Genomic DNA, 6740 nt, shown 5'->3' with positions numbered 1-6740 from the left:
ACAACCACTTGACAAGTGCTGAGACCATCCCTCTTATTTTTATATCTGTTATTATTTTTTGAGACAGGGTCTTACTCTGTCACCCAGGCTGGAGTGCAGTGGTGTGATCACAGCTCACTGCAGCCTTGAACCCCCAGGCTCGAGCCATCCTCCCTCCTCAGCCTCCACATAGCTAGGACAACAGGTGTGCACCACCATGCCCAGCTAATATTTTTTAGTAGAGATAGGGTCTCCCTGTGTTTCCCAGGCTGCTGTCAAATGCCTGGCCTCAAGCAATCCTCCCACCTTGGCCTCCGAAAGTGCCGGGATTACAGGCATGAGTCACTGTACCTGGCCTGTACCCTTCTTTTTGAGACAATCTCACTCTTGCCCAGGGTGGAGCGCAGGGGTGCAAACTCAGCTTACTGCAACCTCCACCTCCTGGGTTCAAGCTATTCTCTTGTCTCAGTCTCCTGAGTAGCTGGGACTACAGGTGTGCACCACCACACCTGGCCAATTTTTTTTTTTTTAAGTAGAGATGGAGTTTCATCATGTTGGCCAGGCTGCTCTCCAACTCCTGACCTCAAGTGATCTGCCTGCCCTGGCCTCCCAAAGTGCTGGAATTACAGGCATGAGTCACTGTACCCGGCCTGTACCCTTTTAAATGAAGCCGTCGTGATTCATGGGTCTTATCTTGGTATCTTCCTAAATGGTGGCGTGGTTTTGCCAGTGGATGAGAAAGACTTGTGCAGAATCTGCAGCTGCAGTTTCCAGAACACATACCTTTGGCTCTGCAACAGTGAGCGCTGGACTCTGGAGCCCAGTAGCCCAGCTCTCACTGCGGGGTGTGGTCCTAGGTGGGTGCTGTGGGCAGGTCACCTACCTGCGCAGGTTTTGGCTTAAGGGGTTGAACTCCTTGGTTTCTAAAGTTCTTACCAGTTCTAATATTCTGAGTTTATTTTGAGACTAACTAGTCCCCATCCCTTAGGTTTTTTGGTTGTCTAATTCCTTCTAGAAATTTTAGAATACGAGAAGGATAAAGAAGGAGCACCACTTGGGCAACCTTGACATCGCCCCTTATTTATTTCCAGGCTTTCTTCTCTGCACTTTTGAAACAGACGTGGCTTTCAGCATCAGTGCTGCCGCCGTGTGGTGCGGTGGGTGTGCGGTGGCAGCTGCTTCATCCCTCTGAGCCTCCCATTGCTCATCTGTAAGGGGGTGCAGTAGGAGCACACACTGCGGGTTGTGTGAACGTTAGCCGAAACGATGTGCCTGAGGTGCACATGTAATCACAGCTCAGCGGTGCGCCCGCTGCTGAGGCCGGTCGGCCTGGCCGCCCCAGACCCACTGATGGCCCCCCAGACGGAGGACTTCACTCTCCAAAGGGGTGAGACTGAGGACTCAGCCAGAGGTACTGCCTGGTGCCGTTGTGTCAAGAGTGGACCCTGGGGCAGAAGTGGTGGTGATGGCCCTGGAGCCATTTCCCAGGTGACAGGGCTGACACGGGAGCCGAGCCCTGGGGAACGTGGGCTGAGAAGCTGGAGCACTGGGCGAGCTCTAGGAGGCTCCTTTGGGCACAGCAGGTGGGAAACGCAGGAAGGAACCTCCGTTCCTGCTCCAGGAGGGAGGTCAGGTGTCATCTGGCCCCAGCTCACTGGCTTCACCCAAACAGGTGGAGGCGTGTGTGACCCGAGTTCCCCATCTGGGTGAGCCTGACCACACCCCTCCCCAGCCCTCAGATGGCCGGTCACTGAACTGGAAACCGGCCCCTCCGAGTTGAGCTCTGAAAGCCTGCACCACACCCAAGTCGGAACGCGAGACCTAGGAAGCACCCGTGGGCCTTGTTCCTGGGCAAATATGAAATCGATACAATTGAATAAATAGAAAACAGATCAACATGGGGCCTTTGAGAGACTCAAAGTGAAGGAACTACATCGTGAAAAAGCTTCACTGCAGGAATCGAGAAAATCTCAGGCATCATCCGCTCCTTACTCCTGAGACATGTGAGACGGTTTTCCATGAAAAAAAGTTGTGTTGATGAAGTGTCCTCGAAACTTTATTTAAAAAAAGGTTTTTTAAAAAGGAAAATGTGTCATTTTTTGCTCGTGTCTGCTCTGATCTTAAAATACACAGGAAAACATGAGCTCTAAAAATAGAAGTCCTGTGAGGTGGGTGAGGATCCTCAACAGAGCCTGCAGACAGCAGGAATAAAAAGCTCAGCAGGAGGGGTGGTGATGTTTTTAAAAATACAAATGCATACTCACAACATCAACATTTGTATTAGAAGACGTGATGTGTAGGGAGAAAGAAAATCTGTGAGCAGTAAGACGAGAGTGCTGGAGACCAGGCGGTGGCAAGCCACAGCCAAGCCCGCACTTCCAAGCCGTGTGGAAGGCAAGACCGCACTGGAATTCAGAAACACGACAGGAGGACGTCCCTGGGCTGCGGAGGCAGCATCTGAGCCAGGGCTTCTCCACACACCTGTGGCAGGAGTCTGGGCCTCGTCTACAGATACGAGCAGGCAACAAGGAGCTGCCGAACATCAGCATCTTGAGACACGTGCTAGCCGTGGTGGACATGTTCATACAGGAGTCACAAAGGGACTCGGAGGCCATCGTTTCCATTAAAAAGGGAATAGACTGGTAAGAAAAAACTCCTTAGAAATTGAAATCACAGGCCAGGCGTGGTGACTCACACCTGTAATCCCAGCACTTTGGGAGGCTGAGGTGGATGGATCACTTCAGGTCAGGAGTTCGAGACCAGACTGGCCAACATGGTGGAACCCTGTCTCTACTAAAAATACAAAAATTAGCCAGGCATGTTGGCGCATGCCTGTAATCCCAGCTACTCGGGAGGCTGAGGCCCAAGAATTGCTTGAACCCGGGAGGCAGAGGTTGCAGTGAGCCAAGATCACACCACTGCACTCCAGCCTGGGCGATAGAGTGAGACTCAGAAAAAAAAAAAAAAAAAAAAAAAAGTTGAAATCACAAAATACAGAGACTTAGTAGTGGGCTGAAGGCACAATGACACAGACACAGAGTGCAGAGATGGAGCCACGTGATTCTTCCCCACAGCCGTGCAAAATGGGATAGGGGTGGAAAAAGCATGAAATGGAAACAGTCAACAGAAAAACTTTGCACCAGCTAAAGAAAGATGTGACTTCACAGTGAAAAGGTGTGGAGGGCCAGAGCAAGTCACACGCAGTTCCACGACTCACTAGCAGACGTTTAAGGCAATAACAACAAAAACTCATATGGTTAAAATGGTCTCATATGGATAAAATGGTCACACTTTCCTGAGAGAAAGGAAAGATCTGAATCAAGAAACACGTTGTGTTCCAGAGGGAAGGGTTTGGTACTGGGAAGATGCTACTTCTCCCTACGTGAAGGCATTCTATACCGAACAGCAAAATCTCACCAGGCATTGCTCATGGAAATCGACAAGGTGGACAGGAAATACTCAAGAACAGTCCCAGGCAAGGAAAAGGGATTGGCCTCTGGATGCAGGTCTGATGATGGAGCTTCCCGCCTGCACACAGCTGAGTGTCTGCAGATCAGGAGAGCGGAAGACAGGGTCTCCATGCAGCTGGGAACCTGGGACATGACAGTGATTTCAAATGGGGGAAGGATTTGCCTCTTCAGAGACAGACTCAGAGCTACTGGCTGTTGTTTTGAAGGATGAAAAAAGCAACTTGGATTTTTTTTTGAAGGAAAATTTGTATTATTTTAATTATTTTTATGTACGGAAAACTCAACAGTGTACATTTAACCCAGTTTAGTGGCAAGTTCTTTAGCCTTTGCCTTTTTGAGTTTGGCAATGCGAGCCACAGACTTGGGACCCAGGACGTTGACGCCCCGGTGACAGCGGATCTCATCATATCAGTCGTTATAATCGGTCCTGATAGCTGCTACCAGCTTAGCCAAAGCACCTTTGTCTTCCGAGTTCACCTGTGTGAAGGCGACAGTCATGCAGATCTCCCTGTGGACTAGACGGTCCAGTCTTGCCTTCCCCTTGATAATGCAGTAAGGGACTCCCATTTTATGACACAAGGCAGGCAGGAAGACACCTGGCTCGATGGGCTCCACGTCGTGTGCAATCACCACCAGCTGAGCTTTCTTGTTCTCCACCGAGGTGGTGACAGTGTTAACTCCTGCTCAAAGGACAGGTGGTCTCTTAGTGGGGACGTCCCCTTTGCTGGTAGCTTTCTTCTCGGCCCGGGCCAACAGCCTCTGCTTCTTCTCTTGCTTTGTCTCTGGTCTGTACTTGTGGGCCAGCCTAAGCAGCTGAGGAGCTATTTGGTGGCCCAGGGCCTGGGTGAACTGGTTAATCGCAGGAGGCACTTTCAGCTGCTTATAGAGGATGGCTCTCTGCCACTGCAACCTGATATAACGGGGCCATTTCACAAAGCAGGTGAGGTCCCTTTTGGGCTGGATGTCCTGTCCAATACCAAAGTCCTTAGGCCTTTTCTCAAATGGGATTCACCACTTTCTTGGCCTCCTGCTTCTTCACGACAGCAGGGGCTGGAGCCACCTTCTTCCCCTTAGCCTTCTTTCCTTTCAGCATCTTGGGCAGTGGGAGGAGAGAGTGCAACTTGGATTTCTAAATTGTGCCACACATAAAAATAAATCCCAGGCTAATTCAGTATTCAAACAGAAAATATAAGAGGCAGCCGGGCACAGTGGCTCATGCCTGTAATCTCAGCACTTTGGGAGGCCAAGGCAGGCGGATCACGAGGTCAGGAGTTCGGGACCAGCCTGGCCAACATGGTGAAACCCATCTCTACTAAAAATACAAAAATTAGCCAGGCATGGTGGCGGGCACCTGTAATCCCAGCTACTCGGAGGCTGAGGCAGGAGAATCGCTTGAACCCGGGAGGGGGAGGTTGCAGTGAGTGGAGACCACACCATTGCTTTGGAGAGAAGTAGGAGAGAAGGCTTTATAATGTTGGGATAGGAAAGGGCTTCATAAGCAAGACCTTGAATTTCAAGAGGAATCTATTCCTTTGTCCCCCTTAGAAAGTCAGATTTTGACTGGTGCAGAAACCAAATGAACCCACCAAGATGAATTATCTGAAGAAGACTTCTCCAAGCCGCAGAATTAACCAGGCCAGGTTATATAGTTATTCCATGTCAGCCTCTTTTTGGTTTCCGAGATGGAGTCTCGCTCTGTCACTCAAGCTGGAGTGCAGTGGCACAATCTCTGCTCACTGCAACCTCCGCCTCCCGGGTTCAAGTGATTCTCCTGCCTCAGCCTCCCGAGTAGTTGGGATTACAGGTGCATGCCACCATGCCTGGCTAATTTTTGTATTTTTATTAGAGACGAGGTTTCACCATGTTAGCCAGGCTGGTCTCGAACTCCTGACCTCAAGTGATACACCTGCCTCAGCCTCCCAAAGTGCGGGGATTACAGGCATAAACCACTGCGGCCAGCCCCATGTCAGCCTTTCTGATGCTGCCAGGTACAACAGATAAAGCACCTTTAAGCATCAGCCATTTAAAAATAACGGCCAGTGAACCCAGCGCTCCCCAAGTGTGAGTTGAGAAGGTATGAAAGAGTGTGTCTCTCCCAATTCACATCTTGTTTCTATTAATACTAAAAAGGAGGAAATCCATAGGAGAGCCCAGTTCTAACTTCTGGAAAAGCATTCTCAGCTTCAGGATGAAGCCTCAACCCCTGGCTCTTTTCCTCTCCCACCTTTCTCAGCTCCTCCCTGCAATCCCACCACACTGCTCAGGAAAACAGATGGGACACACCTGGCTGCTGGCCCCTGGCATGTTCTTACCATGGCTCTGCACCCTCAGCTGACCGGCAGGGCTGTGACACAGGTGCCGGCATTCCCGGAGTCTGTACTGACATTCACAGGGTTTTTTCACGTAAGGTTTCTATGTGAAGTCACGTCTGAGTGATGTAAATAGTTCCTAATTATTTTTCAGTAAGATAACAGAGAAGAGCAGTGATGGGTGCGGGAAGAAGCACCTCGGAAACCTGCTCTTCATTCAAAGTGTTTGACAAGTCTAGTTCTGCAGTTTGTTGAAACTGATGTTTGCAAAGGGTTCCCTCCATGCTGCAGGATGACCGCAGGCAGGCGAAGGTGCAGTGGGACTCCAAAAGCCAGCAGTGTGGGCTGGCCAGAAGACAGCAGCAGAAGAATCGTCACGCCCCCTTAACTAAAGCACCGCTGGGATTTCCACGGGCTCTTTTCTCAGGCTTGTCACTGGGCACAGGTGATTTTTTTTTAATTTTTTTTTTTTTTTAGTATTAAATCATTTTTGGAACAATAGGATAAAAACCTTGTATAACATTCGTCTACTCCTAAAAGCAATTTCTAGAATGCGCAGGGCAAAGGCTTGGTGTTCCACTTACACAGGCAAATGTGTCTGTTCTTGAGTCTGGCTGCACAGATTGGATCAGCACCCAGGTTGCCCCGGGGGCCGGCCCCCGGCACACACTCCCAACTCTGTAAGGAGGAAAAATCCTCTCCCCAGTTTTGCCAGTGAAAAGACTGAGGTCCCAAAGGAGGAAGTGACTTTCCCCCGCCTGGTCCCACAGCCAGTTCTGGCAGAGCTAAGCCAGTAAAGGTAACCTCCCCAAGCTAGTGCCCAGCTGCCTCTGCCATTCTTATTGCTGACAGGGCCACACATCCCAGGCACGGCCTGCTCAGCCTTTGGAGAAGGATTCCGTGACTGTGGCAAAAGGAAAAGGCTTCGCTCAGAAGGCCTAAGGAACTTAGGGCCAGGGTCCCAGACCTAGGCCAGGGTAAA

General features: G+C 50.3%; 1 pseudogene; it reads right to left on the bottom strand.

Moving 5' to 3' along the window:
* Window positions 1-3681: 3681 nt before the first annotated feature.
* On the bottom strand, window positions 3682-4542 carry LOC101126160 (large ribosomal subunit protein eL8-like; annotated as a pseudogene).
* Window positions 4543-6740: the final 2198 nt, after the last annotated feature.

Source organism: Gorilla gorilla, chromosome 18, assembly GCF_029281585.2.
Source record: "Gorilla gorilla gorilla isolate KB3781 chromosome 18, NHGRI_mGorGor1-v2.1_pri, whole genome shotgun sequence".
In the NCBI taxonomy this organism is placed as follows: Eukaryota; Metazoa; Chordata; class Mammalia; order Primates; family Hominidae; genus Gorilla; species Gorilla gorilla.
This window is presented reverse-complemented; position numbering and strand designations above follow the sequence as displayed.